This window comes from Canis aureus, chromosome 10 (assembly GCF_053574225.1).
Source record: "Canis aureus isolate CA01 chromosome 10, VMU_Caureus_v.1.0, whole genome shotgun sequence".
NCBI lineage: Eukaryota > Metazoa > Chordata > Mammalia > Carnivora > Canidae > Canis > Canis aureus.
The window spans coordinates 16,275,234-16,292,423 of NC_135620.1; the positions used below are offsets into that span (position 1 = coordinate 16,275,234).

A 17,190-nucleotide genomic window follows, 5' to 3' on the forward strand; every position below is an offset into this window, starting at 1 on the left:
GCCAGCAGAGTATTCTTTAAACTCGTTTCCTTTAGGATTTATTTTCTCTTTGGAATTTCTTCTTCTTTCTTTCTTTCTTTTTTCTTTCTTCTTTCTTCTTTCTTCTTTTTCTTCTTTCTTCTTTCTTCTTTCTTCTTTCTTCTTCTTCTTCTTCTTCGGCTTCAAATTCCTCCCTATTACTTTGTTGCTCCATCTTCTCTCCCAAGCTACTGCTGAGAGACTTAAAGCTGTCTCCTGTTTGGGCAGAGCCTTCTGAAATGGAAAGGTGCTGAAAGACTGGGATGAGATCTATTGGAAAGGAACAAAGGAAACTCTGCTCTAGAAAGAGAATCTTTTTTCCCTTGTGTAGGGCTTTCATTTCACTGTGTTGGTTTACCTCAAGGATCAAAACCAAGGAAGAGAGACCAATGGGATGGGTCTTCCTCAGTCACCAAGTCGAAGGCCACAGAGGATCCAGAAGCTCCAGAATTGGGAATGCACTGGCTGAGAGGATCTTTTCTGAAGTATCTATTCTTCAAAAGATCTGCTGCCAGATTCCAGGATTGTAATTCTGTTCATATACTGCCGAGTATTGAGGAGCAGAAGTGATGTTTCTCAATGTTTTAAGTACTAAATGCCTTTACTTAAGCACTCCTTGGGAAACCACATTTGACTAATATTCTGCTCATTTAATTTTAGTATTTCTACTAAATTGACAACATAATACTACCAATAAGACCTGTCATGTAAGGCCCATAATCAGTAAATAGCCAAGGAATGTAGAATCAAATAGGCACAATTGTTTCTTTTTTTCACTTTTTTATAGTTAGTAGCAATTTTGTGTTCATTTTAAGTTTTAAAAATTAATATATTTAAAAATAAAGAAACCTATTTAAAATACAGTTTATTATAATGTCTTTTACTTATACAAGAGCTAATTACTTTTAAAGTATTTACATACATATTATGGAATTAAGACAATAATCATACCCAGTTTATTATTATCTCAATCTTACAGATAAATAAACTGACAGAGAATTTGTATCTTGTGTAAGTCCCCAAAGTTAAAAAGGAACAGAAGTGGGAAATAAAACCAGATGCCCTGAAACAGAGTTTTAGATCTTTTTTTCACCTCATGGCAGTTGACTTTCTGTTATGTTATCAAAGCAGAGAGGAATTTTGTATCCCAGTGGCTTTCAACTTATTTTTAGCACTGATTTCATTCCTCAAATGAAATATCATGCATACACCGGATGCATGTGATGAATAAAAGTGGGTGGTAGACCATCTGCTTGATTTCCAACCATTCCCCCTCCCCCCCCTCCACCTTGGAGAGGTCTCTGAGGAACTTCCACTAAATCCAAAGGGCTTCTCAGAATACAGCTTGGAGACACTTAGTCTAGATGTATCTCATCACCTCTGGGCATAATCACAAATGGGCAGGACTTGTTACACAGTTTGTGGAATCCAGTGCAAAATGGAAACACGGGTGCCATGTTAAAAAATTAAGAATTTTAGGATGGCAATGGCAGAACCAATGAGGCTAACATGAGTGAGAGTTCTAGGTGATTCCACAAGCTGCATGTCTGTGACCCCTGCTCTGTGTGTGGATCAGAATTTATCTAACTCTTTTACTAAATGGTCTCTAGACCAGCATGTTTATCTTTTCTCAATGACCCTTGTCTACACTCTAGTTAATTCTCATATTTATATTTCTATTGGGGAAGGGCTACTAAAGCTATTCAAAGTATATTATAATGGGGTAATTTTTAAGTTTTTTAAAAAATATTTTGCCCCATGCCTACATACCAGACCTTCACTGTAGCTGAAAGTAGACACTCATATTCCAGAGGAGATTAATTATTGTTATTTTTTAAAGGAACCTAAAGTAAAAGATACTCATTTTAAGTCATGGAAGCTCACAGCATGAGAGTGGATACTGAAAATTCCTTTCATCTTCTTGTTCTAATCCTTAACCCACTCTTACAATACCAACTATCAATCTTGGTGGGCTCAGTTAATAGACTGTGTCACTAATTTGTGACATAGACATTGCCATATGTTCATCACACCTGTCTCATATTGTGCTGGACACCCAGGAAGATGGTGTTTCCTGATCTCTCCTGCAGTTAAACAATAGTAAGAATAAAGAAGGAGTGATGTTTATCACTTCTAAGCCTAGCTCCCAAACCTATACACTCCTCCAAGCACATGCTCTTTCCTCAGCTACAGCCAAATGCACAGAACCCAGAGGGGAACACAGATATCTTAGAAGTTGAAAGAGCCAGAACATGGAAAGATCCCAGGGCCCCCAAGGAAGTAAGTCCATACAATAGAGTATCTTAGTCCCCAACACTGGTCCATACTGAACTGTGGGGTGACTGAGAAGAAATTGGTACCATATTATGTGACCAAGATCTGAGGCTGTTGTTTTAAAAGCCAGCACCACTTTATCTCATACATAGAGTACAAAGAAGATAGTTCTTTTTTTTTTTTAAGATTTTATTTATTTACTCACGAGAAACACACACACATGCACACACACACACACACAGAGAGAGAGAGAGAGAGAGAGAGAGGCAGAGACACAGGCAGAGGGAGAAGCAGGCTCCACGCAGGGAACCCAATGCGGGACTCGATCCAGGGTCTCCAGGATCACACCCTGGGCTGAAGGTGGTGCTAAGCCACTGAGCTACCCGGGCTGCCCAAAGAAGATATTTCTGACATTATTGGAGCTTAGCAGGAGTTAAGATGACATTCGTGATCATTTTAAATAAGACTCTTCTTCTGATACCAGAAAATTTGTGTGAGGAGACAAATGGAAGAGGTACAAAGGGGAGTTTTATATATAAATATAAATATAAATATAAATATAAATATAAATATAAATATAAATATAAATATAAATATAAATATAAATATAAATATAAATATAAATATAAATATATATATCTTGAGTTTTCCTTTTTGGGTATCATTTTGGAGAAAAGAAGGCATGTTAAGTAAATTGACAGGACTGTTGAGGGTATCATTTCTTGCCCTTATCTACATTTGTGACTTTCAGAGGGGACTTTCTTACCCCAATAAAGGATAAATCACATCAACCCAGTGATGCACCAGGTCCAGGCAGAGGAAACCCCTTGTATCAGCTTTTGCAAGCAGCCCCTGGTTCCTAAGTGGTGCAGACAGAATATATGTAGAGCCTCATTGGAGAAGAGGCTAGAGGAATTACTTCAGTGAGGAAACATGGATGCCTGGCATGGGCAGCTGAGGAGATGGGGCTAAATGGAAGTCAGAGCCATGTCTCACAGAACTCAACAGAAAGAGGACAAACCCAAATGAGGTCAAAACCACCAGAGAGTGCTAATGGGTCCTGACTGAAGTAGATCAACATCACAAGTGACCCAGCCACAGAGTTTAGCTGGGAACTCCTTCAGAGCAAGCAACACGTGGATGATAAGAGGCAGGAAACGTGGGTAGAAGGGCCCTGACTATTTTCTACTCCTGGAAAGTTTCATAAGTCACCTCGTTCAACCAATGTACCCAGATAATGCTGCAAGGAAAGAAAGAGGAAATGGGTACTACCTCAGAGAAAAACGTGCTTTGTCAAAAGACTAAACACTGTAACTGGGCTGTTTAAATTATCTGAATGGATTATACTTTAAACAGGATTGGACACTTACCATTTTTTTTTTCCTATTAATCACTAAGTGGGGGATGGGGAGTAGGCAGGGGATGGAGGTGTGGGTGTGTGTGGATAGTGACAGGGTTGGAAGCTCAGATCAGCTTAAGACAAAATAAAGCATTCATGTTTTCTTTGCACATCGGAGTGTTGACAGGAGTTAAACTTGGTCAATCTTCTATCTAAGATAAAAGAACAGTGAACTAAACTATCTCAAACTCTGCTAAAACTCCATACACCTCAGAGCTCTTTCTCATGGGAAAGCCTGGCAATGACAGAGTTTTCTAGATGGATGTCACTCTTTTTCTCCATTCAGTGGTGCTGCATTATTTTTTAAAAGTCCACTTTTCCCACCTCCATTCTTGTGCAATATAATACACAGGGAGGAAAAGGGTATAAAATAGTGCCAGGTTTTTCGTGGTTTTTCCTCAAGCAGTGCCCTGGAAAACCAAGCCTGCCAGGAACAATGTCAGAACATCAATTGACTACAGCGATAACAACATACCCAGAAGGCAGATTGTCTGACAATAAAGTTGCCAAAAAAGAAATTGCTGTACCTGTGGAGACCTCGAGTCGCTCCACGAAGGTGGTCCATAACCAGTAATAAAGGCAGCACAGAGCAGCTGTGAGGTTTCTTTTAACCCAGTAGGCACTTCCTGAGGATTGTGCGCCAGTTGGCTTTGCTGAGTCACTCCAGGAGAGACACACGTCCTTCATCCTGAGCAATGAAAGTTTTATTTAGAAGACAAGCACCACCACCACTAAACATTTCCCTCATCATGCTATTCTTTACATTTCACTTTGCTTAATGATTGAGACCAAATCTCATCCCCTGATAACGAGCTGCCAGATACAATTGCATGAATATAAATGTGGTTATTTATTCTCATTTTGTGTGAAACTTCTGCATCTAGCCTAAGTTGCTTTAGTCAACCCTTTAGACCAATTCTTAAGTGCACCAGAATGACCAACTAGTTACAGCCACAGTAGGAGAGTCTAAACTTGAATATTTCTGAGTTCCACAGGAAAATGGATGTATAGTTTTTGTATGAACCAGAACATTTTGGGCCATAGCAGATTTTCTCTCCTGCCTGGAGGACTTACCAGACCAAGTATCCTTGGGAATCTGAGAAAAGGCTGAGAGCATGGAGAACAAGAGTGGAGATGTGTCATAAAGTCCTTGGGATTGATGGGAAACGTTTATAAAAGACTATGTTCAACTCTTCAAAGTGAGGCTGACTTCTAGCTTTTTTGCTTTCCATTTTCAAAGTGTACACTAGGAAAGCAGAAGGAGCTAGGAGAAAAAAGACATGGACTTTGTGAACTCGTTTCCTGGTAAAGTATCAAGGTCTGCATGAGTTGGGGTGTGTTACACATTTGCAGAATAATCCTGTTTTCTGGCCAATTATGCAGTGTCTCTTGCTGTTCACCAAGGAGCCTGCGAGCTCATTTTTGCAGGGATATCATGTCCACCGGGGTCTTAACAAGACGCCGCACTCAAACTGGGATAGTTCAAAGAAGCTTTAAAGAAGAAGAAAGATGTGGGCAAGGTGTAAGGAGATCACAGGGAATGGTAGAGTGCCCAGGATAATTAGAGAGCTACTGTCACCACCTTAGGCTCCAGGAAAGCTGCAAGAAGAGTCCTGGAGCCTCTGCTCTGTGACCTTTCCACCTGGTCAGTTGAAAATGGGCCAGAGAGGGGGAGAGAGTTTTATTACTTTGCTGTCCTTCCTGCCCTGGAACTCCACGGGCTGAGCCCAAGGGGGAAGCCAGAGGGCTCCCAATCCCCAGAGGCTCTCAGAGCAGAGAGCAGGGTTGTGAAGGGCAGAGTGGACCGGGAGAGGCAAACAGAAGACCCTCAGCAGAGACACATTACCTTTCCTCTCTTAAATCCATAGCACCTGGCTTCAGCAATAAGCTGTTTGAGAGGTTGCTCTTGGCATCTCAGTGACTCTTTTTCCTTATTTGTATAGTAGCAATGCACCTGCCTGCTTCCAGTGCCCACAGGAAAGAAATGCTTTATATCTATTTGAGGTGCCCTAAAAGAACCTGACTACAGGAGTGATTCGAAAGCATAATTTAAACCAAAGCAATAACAGACCCCTAAAATCCCTGATTAAGAGTCCTAAATAAATTCGCTTCTGTAATTGCCAGTACACGTCTGTGTCCTCAACTTTATGAACCAACTCTGGCATCCCAGAGTTTACCTCCCTCCTTGATCAATTCTCAGTAAGGAATTTACTTCTCTAATAACATGCTTCTCAACATCACGCAGGTCCCAGAATGACCATCAAACAGAGACAACGTGAACAGCTGGGACTATCTGATGGTAGTAAACACAGATGTGCCTGACAGGACATTAACTGCTTAGCACGTTGATGTAACTGACTTCCCAATGTTTGGCGAGGCCCTGCAGTCCCTGAGATGCTGCTGCCTGGGTTTAACGATCGCTGCGTTCCCCACCCGCTCTTTGGCAAAGGTGTTTCTGGAGCATTTGATGCAGTGCCTCAGCTTGGTGTTAATTATGGGATCGGCTCAAGGCCTGTGATTTAGAGCCTGGGCTCCGAACCCTTTCAGTAATTCAGTTCCCGTAAGTCTGTGTTATTGGCTCCTGAAAGCACTTGCTTAAGCTAATTAAAAAATAAGCTGAAGAAATTCATTTCTTATGCAAAATTAAATCTGATATACACACTGAATATTGCACCTTGTCATGTTCATTTCTAGGCTCAATTCTACCTTTTACTGTTCGCTTCGCAGCTTGAGATTTCCCTTTTAAAACAAATGTTTGTATTCTTGAAAAGACAGCTTGGCCTTTTGAAAATATTTGGTTATGAAGTAACTTTGATAAAAGGACTAAAGGACAAAAAAAAAAAACAACCTTGTCAATGTTCTGTGGTGTGATCAGTCAACCAACACCGTCGTGCCACTGACAAATTGATAGTCTCTTGATGAAACGGGAATGATTCTTCAAATAATCTGTCCTTTGCACAGGAAAATGGCATTGGTGGACCTGATAGGCATTAGGTATCAGCAATGATAACTTGATGAGTGGGGACTGTAATCTCTACCCTGTCCTACCCAATCTACCTAATAGCAGTAGAGGTTGATGAAATTAAGGGCAGGCTTTCCCAAGAAACAAAATCTCCTTTCACTTTTCAATGGAAACACATGAAACAAAAGCCACCCAGCTGCAGACCAGTGTTCTGGGTGTCTGTTCATGGCTAGGCTTTCAGAGGTAAGGGAGAAAAATCTCAGGGCAGAGTCCTTCCTAACACCTCTAACCTGAGCCAACTCTCTTGGAAATGCATTCTTCACACACAGGCCATACTGACCTATGAAATACATCACTGCTCCTGAAAATCTTCTCAATAGCCTCAGCCTATTGTGGAGAGGCAAAGAATGTCACTGTCCCATAAAGCACTTGGCACACACTTGGAAAAACTAGAGTACTCTTCCCGCTTAGAGAAATACTGAAGTCTCTTGGCAGTTTTGATTATTTAAAACAGTTATACGAAGCAATGATCTAAGGCACTGTCAGGTGAATCCCAGGTTCAGGGGAAAAGAGGGTAGGATCAGCTGCGAGCTGTTGGAGGAGTAAGCCTATATTTTTTTTCCCTTTAACAGTAGCATTTAATAATGGTACTGTGGGATAACCATAAGTTCTACTTCAATTTTAAGAAATCCTCAAGACTGGCCATGTGGGATGTTGTTACAGGAGGGCAAGCATGTATTTTACAGGCAGAGGTTGATGAGGAGATAGGCTGGACGCTATTAATGAGACCACAGTGGTGGAGGTAATGGAGGAATAGCTGACCCTTCTCTGATCTCTTGAAGACTACTACTGGGTAGGAGATAAGGAAGCATCTACTGCTTTCCTAGGCAGCAGGAGGCCAAAGACAATGAATAGAGAGTGACAAGAAATTCTGATGAAGGAGGTTTGAGTCAGTTCTTGGAGCTGGAAAAATATACTCCAAGTCTTTGACCACAAAAACACATGCTTGACCATCCACACCCTGACCTACAGTGTGTTCTTAAATATAAAAATGAGAGTGGGATGTAAAACAAGGATGCCTAAAGAAATTATGGTTTTATTTTTTCATGATGACTACATCAATTCTTTTTTTAAATATTTCAAATAGAAACTACTTTCAAAAACTGCATATGCTTAGTTTGACTTCTAGGTATTAGGTAATGTTAGTCTTTAAGTATCTGGGTTAATCCCAACTACCTGGAGCTCAACCAGGTCAGCTCTATGCGGATAAGGTCTGTCAGCTAGTTACATACCCAACAGGGCTCCATATTCTGAGCATTGTAGGAACTAACAAATATTTGCAGGTGGACGGACTGACAGATTAAATGAATCCTATGTCTATTAAAGGGAATTTTCACCTATTCTTATCATGTTGGAGGTAGAGCAAATAAGGGATATGTTACTCATTTCACATAGGTAGAAAACACGTTGTATTTCCATAATGCAACATGTTTTTTATAGCTTTTATTTTTAGATTTCATTTTCTGGAATATTTCTGTTATTTTCTGGTATCACTCGCTAATTGCCACCTACTTGTCCTTTATGAAATTAATTTAATTTTATTATTTGTTATGAGATTAATTTTAATCAGACTATATCTGGTATTTACTTTTTCTTTTACCTATTTCTCTTCCCTGTTTCACGGCTGACTCTGTGAGGAGAGCAGATAGAACTGTCTAATTTATACCCATATCACCACAGCCTGGCACAGAGTAAATGATCGATACATATTTGTTGCAAAATGCATGACTGTCTCCTTATTTCCTCCCTCCCTCCCTTTCCCAATTGGAGCCCTCTAAGTAAGGTCACCATAAAGTCTGTCATTGAAACTAGTAATCTTTTTTATATGGAAAGGAGATGCTCTTGCTGATTATATGAGGACAAAATCTGCCACGGTCCCACCAAATTGGGACATATGGTCGTACTACCTCAAGAGGTGTCTTCCATCTTTTTCCCCTGGAACTTTACTAATTGGAAGAAATGGGCAAACGAGTTTTAGATAGTAGATGTCAAAATCCAGCACATTTCATTATTGCTTATATACTCACCAGCCAATAAGTTGACAGTAATGCTTGCCTCTGTCCTTAGACCACACAGTAAGTCCTCTCTCTGGCTTTTTATACTTTGTTTTGTTTGCATGCACGTGTGTGTGTTTCTTTTAAGGATCTGTTGTTATTAGGACTGGCTTTCTGGGTGATTCAGATTTTCTTGATTCTTCCAAGTCTTGCTCCCTGCTTTTCATTCCCTAATCATCCTTCTTAGTTATTGTAGACTTCCAGTTGGAAGCTCTTCTCTGACTTAAATGTTTGGCTTCTGCCATTCTGCTCAACTTCCTTTGGAGCTCCTGCTGGCAAATTCTAAACCTCCTCTTGACAAGAACCAACAATGCAGATGAGTAAGCCTGGATTTTGGGCTAAATTCTCATCCTTCAGAAGTGACATGGAAGCTTATCTACTGCTCCCCCCTGCCTTGACTGTGCACTTAGTCTAGATCTGGACTAAGGGATAACACTGTTGCCTTCAAAAGGAATGTGGACCACAACTTTCCAGGGAAGACAGCTTTCACTCTAACTGCCATCTGTCATGTGGCAAAACTTAGAGAAAACTCAACCAGGCTGTGTGATACGGATTCTGGGGGAAATTTGTAAAGCAAGGATCAGAAAGAAGAGAAAGCCTGCAGACTCCTTCCTTCCCAGGATGTATTGAGAGTTCTAGACACTCTGGGAAGTCTGCAGGATGCACAGTGGATTTTTGTTCCAGTTGCTCTCCATTCTCACAGGGTAGGCATGACTGTACTGCTAGTGTGGGTAGAAAAAGAGTGCGAGGGTGCCAGTCAGTCTGAATTTTACAACTTGGCTGTTTATAGGAATTGTCTGGGAAACACAGCATCCAGACCTAGCAGTCTCCAGGCCCACGGGACATTGAGTCCTACTAAGGTGTGGAATTCGTTGGGTGGATGAGAGGTTGAGTCATAACACTGCTTAAGAGATGAGCTGTAGATGCTGTGTTATTCACATCCTATCTCCCTGCTTTACAAGGAGTCAGCATGACTACAGCTTAGGAGCTTCAAATAAAAATACAAGTAGCCCTAGATCATTTCAATCTAAAAAACAGTCAGGAAAAAGGCCTTCCTATTGTTTTATTGCAAAAGAAACTTCATTGCTTTCTTGATTCCCTTTTAATAGAGATAGTAATAAAAGTAAAATGGAAATGAAAGATTATGGATGGCCTGTAGGTATCTTCCTCAACAACAGAAAACAAGACATATAAATAGAAATATTAATCAATGCTCTGAGCTTAGTTCAGGTGCTAAGCTGTGGAGTGTAATACATCCCACAGCTTAATCATTATTTTTTATGGGTATAGTGGCCCAATGTACCCCAGGCAATTGCATCAATAAAATCTCCTGCTAGAATGGGTTCAGCATAGAGTTGTACTACTTTGCTGCCAGGTGAACAGCTTTGGATTTATATGAGATTCATGCTAATGTTCTGAGCAGTGTGTCCTGGATCTTCTTCATTTTAAATGTATAGTTGAAGACACCTGTATTCAGTTCCCAAGGTGGGCCTTAGTTTTGTTCTGGAAATGTGCCTGCTCACACCAAAAAAGATGTCAATTGAACTGAGCCATGTGACGCTACATAAAATCAAGCTTGCTACAAAAATAAATTGGGTGAAACAAATGCTTTCATCAGAAATGTCACTACCGAACAAGAAATAAAAGAGATATTTTTTTCTCTCTCCTGGGCAAGAGTAGTAGATGACAAAGAATATTGTTCCCGGTATTAAATTTTAAATATAATTTTTTTTCTACAGGGAATTAGCATTTGTTTAAGGCACATAAAGAAAGTAGATCAAAATTTCTCTCATCTAGCAATGACTCTTTAGAAAAATAATTTATTTTACTGCAGCCATACTTTGTAGGAAAAAAGGAAAAAAACTGCAGGGGAAATCATGCCAGATCATTACTTTTCCCCTCTAGGTTGTCATATTATCAACCTATTGTCACTAATTACATTATATTCTCCCACTTTGTAAGATTAGATTCTTCAGGCTGGCTTCTAAGGATGATAAGGCCATCAAGCATGCGAGAAAAAGAAAAGAAATCCAAGGAACTCTGTCTTCACCCTCTTCTACAAACATTCTTTCTACATGGCATTAAACATTTCCATCCTCCAAACTGGGAAATGTCTCCGAAATCTGGCTGTCCAGGCCGGGTTCAAAACACTGACTCAGTGAGGGAAACAAGTTTGGAGTGAAATGCTATCCTTACATTCAATATTGACTTTTCCATTTCCTTTCCATAAATGTTCAATAAAATTTATTCTGAGATACAAGATTTTAATTTTCATTTCTCTAGTTTTCATTGATATGTGTTTCCATGCCATGTGGTTTCATCAAATATGATTAAAAGACGATATCAAATGAGCTATCAATGGCAAACTTTTAAAAAGAAATGTAACGGTAATCTTATATCGTAGGGCTGTGTCTTTGCAATGTGCAAACATATAGATGTAAAGAAAAAAATGTCCCACTAACCAGATGTTAACGCTGAAGTAACTTTAAATATTGGGACACTTTATCTGTACTTGCTAACTGGTCCAGTGTTTCTTAGTATATGACTGTCCATACTCTGTAGACAAAAGAGATGGACAATCTAACAGCACTAATCATTTTTTTATCCAGATGTCCTGCCATCGTGTTAGCAAAGCCTTTCCCCGGTTTTAACAGTTGATACTCAATAGAAACTCGAGATCAGTATTGTTACATTGATGGTTTTCCCTGAAAAACCCCTGATTTTTAAAAATTTCTGATTATTCACTCATTATTATTCTGAATAAGTAACTAATTTGACATGTGAAGCTTATTAAATACTGTTAATATGTTGTTAATGGTGAGAGGAAAGTATTATACACACCATACACATACATTTCGACATATATCTATATAGATCATTGTGCAGTTTAAAAATTTTATGTATGAACCCTATTCTGTTAATTGGCTTCTGCATTAATAATTGGAGATGACACCAGCATATAAATAAACAAGTAGGTAAATACATACAAATATAACCTAAAATTTCCCTCTTACATGAATTCATTTCAACTGTTCTTCTGCTAAGGTATACAAAAAAAATAAAAATAAACCTCAGGCTATTTCATATGTTCTTTGTAAGGAGACAGAATCTTTATATAATTTTAAAATTCTGAAGATTTATAGCTTGCGAGGTTCTTTTACCTTCCACTCTAATGGCCCGCATCACTTAGACTGGGAATTTTAAAGTAAGTATATTTATTTTTGCATTTCTTCAGAAGCTCCAACTTAAATATTATCATGACAATAAATATCTTTGCGTTAAGAACCCTTCATAAAATGTAAGAGCTTTTAACGTGAAATAAATAAATGCATTGTTCACTCAGATTAGGTCAGTGTCTTTGAAATATACTGTGTTAGAATGTTAATTGAGTTTGACATAAGCATGGATATAAAATGCATCGTGCCACTCAACTTACCAGCGGTGAAACCAATTACCAATTCTAATCGTCGTCTGCCTGGTGACAGCATACCGAGATGGAGATGTTGAATATTTTAGTTTGTGATATTATCATGGTTGTTTAAAGTACTGACTACGTGTTTTGAAACCAATAGAAGTAATTGGTATGCATGTAAGAAATAGCAGGCTGAGCACATCATTTATTTAGAGAGTCTTTTGATGTAACTCTATGGGGGAAAAAGTTAATAAAACATGGTTCAAAGATAAATTTATACTCAGCACTATAATATGACATAAAGCACAAATTATTGTACTGAAACAACTGTTTTCTAGTGAAACATGTTCTTTATCCCTTCCGAAGCTACTCACGAAAGCCAGAAAGACCAGGCTAGGAGGAAACAAAAGGTATGCAGGTATTGTTCATTCTTTTAAACTTTTTTGAAGCAACCTGTGACAATTACAATCTGTGTGCCAACGGAGAAAAATCAAGAAATGTGACAGAGTTCCCAAACCTTTACATTTGCTCCCAGAAATTAGGTTATGGTCTCACAGGGCAGGCTCACCACCAAGTCAGTATTGAGAAAGACTAGAAAACACGCTTGGGAAGTGATAGGGCGGCCTTGTGTGAAAGGTCAGAGGTAGAGGGTAGCTCCGTACACACATCCTTCTGCAGCGAGGGCACGGACATGCTTAGTCTCTACTCAAGTGGGAAAGTACCTTTTATGACAATATTAATTAAATGCCTAATAATGGCCAGAGAACTGCTGACTTCAAACCTGATGGGCTTCAGGCAGCGTCTGAGATTACAACTATGTGTTAGCAAAACTTGAAAAACCGCTCACAATAAAAAATTCGTTAAGAACAGTGTTGTAGGCTAGACATGGACAAGCAGGGAGGGAAGAGGGTTTCGGTGCAGGCAACTGTCTAGGGAGTGTGACTGACTCCTCTCACCAGTGTGGGGAGAAGTGTTCCTAATCAGTGGAGACCACGCACAGGCGTTCTTGGGGGATCACCCTGAAAATCAGAAGAGTCGATCTTTTGACTTTTAATGACAACTGTGTATTCTTAGGCAGGGATTTGAATCCTTCTGAGCTTTATTCTCTTTATCTTGGACTAGATGGTTTCCCACTCTTCTTTTAATTCTTGGTTCTACAATGCCTTCTTCTCAAGGATGTTAAGTGGGAACTTCTAGGTCCAACAAGTAGAAGAGATGGGCCTGATCTAGGGCTTACCTGGGTGATCTCATGTGATCTTCCTGACAACCTTGTGAGATATTGTATATCCATTTTGCAGGTGAGGAAGTCCCGACACAGTTGTCATATACAACTATATTGAACAGAGCCACGATTCAAATACAGGCAGTTTGGCTCTAGAGCTCGGGTGCCAGACTTCAAAAGTATCACAGTGAATGAACATCTGTGCCTGGCCCAATCTTTTCTGCTGCATGTGACCCCTGCCTTTTGTGATCAAGTCACTAGCCATGGGGTGGGGAGGGTGGCTAGGACAGCTGTGAGGAGTAGCTTGGCTTAATCTGAGAAGAGTTCACTTTCACCTACACACAGTTGCTACCTCAGAACTCTTATCCATCAGATTGCCACCATGAGAAATTCTGTCCTTGGTTCAGCTGACTGGGGGGAGCATATGAGGAGCTCTCCCCTGTGTCTCCTCTATGATCATTTCATCCCTATAATTGGGCTTCAGTGTTTAAAGTCTCTATGTCAATAGTATTTAATTTAATCAACCCCACATTCATCAAGCAGTGTATTATAAGCGGAAGCTTATGTTGGAATTCCTATTAACTTGCATTTTTTAAATGAGGATTTGAGGATTCAGAATGGCCACTTTTGGCAAAAATATGACTATAAAAATAAAAGCTAATAATTAGAAAAATGCTTGACAGTTCCCCTTCCTACCTACACTTATTGCTTCTGCTGATACTGCATTTCTGCCTAATGAACTCACACCCTTTCATCAGCCACAGCATGCTTCTGCCAGGCTCCATCAACTTTCCAGGCCTGTTCATAATTTCTGTCATTACTTTCTTGTCACTACGGAGGTCAGTGTAAAGAACACATCTCCTAAGTTTATGGCTAAACACGTAACATTTCATCAACTCTTCCTAAATACTGGATACTCAAGATGTGTAGATCAGTCCAGGCTGCTATAACAAAATCCCATAGACTGTGTGGCTTGCAACAGATGTTTATTTCTCACAGTTTTGGAGGCTGGAGGCCCAAGAGGTAGGTGCTGGCAGATTCAGTTCCTGGAGAGAGTTCTTCCTGGATCGCTGACAACCATCTTCTTGCTGTGGCCTCATGTGACAGAGAAAGAGAGCTCTGGCTTTTTTTTCTTCATCTTCTTCTTTTTATTCTTCTCTTTTTAAGAGTTATTTATTTATTCATGAGAGACACAGGGAGAGGCAGAGACATAGGCAGAGGAAGAAGCAGGCTCCCTGTGGGGAGCCCTATGCAGGACTTGATCCCAGGACCCCCGGATCACGACCTGAGCCAAAGGTAGAGGCTTAACCACTGAGCCACCCAAGCGCCCCTCTCTTTGTCTTCTTATAAGGACACAAATCCCGTGTGTCATGGGGGCCCCACCCTTATGACTTCATGTAAACTTAATCACCTCCCAAAGGCCTCATTTCCAAATTTCATCACATTGGTGGTTAGGGCTTCAACACAAGAATTTTGTGGGAGACATAGGCATTTGGTCTACAGCAAAGGGCAATGAAAAATTTTCATCTTTTCATCTTCTGAACGGAAATGACATGAGTCCACATAGAAAAGGCAGGACTTTTATTTTTTTTTCTCTTTCCCATTGACTTTTATTGCCTCTTTTTGATCTTTGCTTATTGATCTCCCTAAAAATGCACTCTCAGGGGTGGTGAACCAGATTTAAGGTTGCCTTACTTACTCTTGCTTCAAGTTCATGCTATCATGGTTTCCAGATTCTTACTCTCATTCAAAAGAACAAGTCTTAGTAAATTTTATAAACAGCGTGTTTCCACATTTCTTGATTTGTGGTTAGTTTATGACAGGTGAGACATAAAAGTTAACATTTAAGAAGGATAAGTCCTCTCCTAACCAAAATTAATTAACATTAATAATTATTAATTAACAATTAATTAACAATTAATAATCAAATATGTATAAAATGTAGACTGTAATGGTAGAAACATAAGTTATATATATATATACATATATATGTATATGTATATATATATAAAGATTTTATTTATTTACTCATGAGAGACACAGAGAGAGGGGCGGAGACACAGGCAGAAGGAGAAGTAGGCTCCCTGGGAATAACCTGATGTAGGACTTGACCCCAGGACCCTGAGGATCACGACCTAAGCCAAAGGCAGACGCTCAACCACTGAGCCACCCAGGCACCCCAAATATGTATTTATAGATTAAGGATGAAAATACCCTAAACAAGTAACAGAAATTAGATTTCAAAAGTTTCCTTCCAGGCTTATGAAAGTTAAGTGAATAATATAAGACATAGTCAAGTTAGACAAATCCTCATTTTCTTCTCTATGTGTTTCTACTTTCTTGATCCCTTTTTTCTTCTTTTTTTGTCTTTCTTTGTGGTCACAGTTTACTGACTTTGTAACTCTTTTATAAAGATGCAATTTTATGGAATTTACACCTCTCACTTTTTGCCTATATCAGAGAATATAGATAAAATCTAATAAGTCAGTGAGCCAGGAAGCTGAGAATAGAAAGGAAATGTAAGTCTTTCACTGATATCTCTCCTTCCTGTTTATGGTTTTCCTGTCTGCCAGTCTAGGTCTTCTATAATGTCAAGTCAGTTGGTTAATTTTTCAGAACCAGGTAGTTGGATTGAGGACTGGACAAAACAAATAGAAAAAAGAAATAATAAATTTCAGAAGAAACCACTTCTGTAGACAAAGAATTTTCTGGTTGCTTTAAACTGTAGTGGGTCACTAAATCCATTCAGGACATTTCTCATAGTAACTGTATAAATATCAAATGTTTACTATGTGCCAGATACCAAAATAAGCACTCACACACATTATTTCATTTAAACCACAAAGGAACCTCTTGAATTTGTTTTTCATATAAGGACCCAGACCATTTATTAAAATAGTTTAGTGGATGATCACTGGCATTAAAAAAAATTAGATTAGAAAAAAGCACAGTGACTCCCATATTGTAATGACAAATACTGCTTCTTAAATTCTTTTGTTCAATATATGCCTGAATATTTGTGTGTGTGTATATTGAGTCTTACTATAAAATGTGTTTTTTTACTGATAGTTAAAAGCTTCAAAGCCCTGCCCCATAAAGTAGTAGTATTATCTTAATTTTTAGAGGAAAAGTAAAAAGATCCAGCTTTATAACTGACTTCCAAAGTTCTCAAATCAATTAGCTTCCATTGAGTTTTTAATGGTGCCTAGGATAACGTTACTGTTGAACTTACTTCGTTACTGTCTCTCTCATGGTTTGCATTTACTTAGCATCAAGGCGGCCCTAACACAGGGTGATTAAATCTCCTCAGATCAGGCCATCTGTGCCACTGAGTAAGCGAGATACTTCAAATAAGTGAATGATGAATTCTGTTCCAGACTGTCCCATAAAATTATAATAAAAATAATAATGAAGTGCTCTCTAATAAAAAGAAAGTCGTTACAAATACTGTCCTATTGATTTCAAAGGGCAGTAATTTTAGAGGAGCTCTTTCATCTGTGTTATAAATCTCAGCAACCAGTGGAGAAAATGTCAGGATTTTAAAAGCAAACAAATAGAAGAAAAAAAAAAAATCGCCTCACTGCTCATCTTTCATGCTGTTTTGAGTAAAACTAAGGTAGCACAAATATTTAAACAGATGGCTCGATGATATGCTTTTTTCTTTACTAATCATAGTTATTAAAGCACTCAGTTTATTTTTATTGTGTTTTAAACGAGCAGAGAAAATCTGAGTCTGCTAATGACCTTTGTACATCATGCTGCAAATTGATTTTGATGACCTTTCACTCT

The 17,190-nt window shown here is 39.1% G+C and overlaps 1 long non-coding RNA gene across 1 annotated transcript in view; it reads right to left on the minus strand.

Annotated features, from left to right (window-relative positions):
- The window catches only part of LOC144321591 (uncharacterized), a 259,240-nt gene that overhangs the window by 150,214 nt on the left and 91,836 nt on the right, over positions 1-17,190 (minus strand). The window contains exon 3 of the long non-coding RNA XR_013387190.1: positions 4,219-4,379. This is a non-coding gene — a long non-coding RNA (uncharacterized LOC144321591). The remainder of the gene's footprint in view (positions 1-4,218; positions 4,380-17,190) is intronic.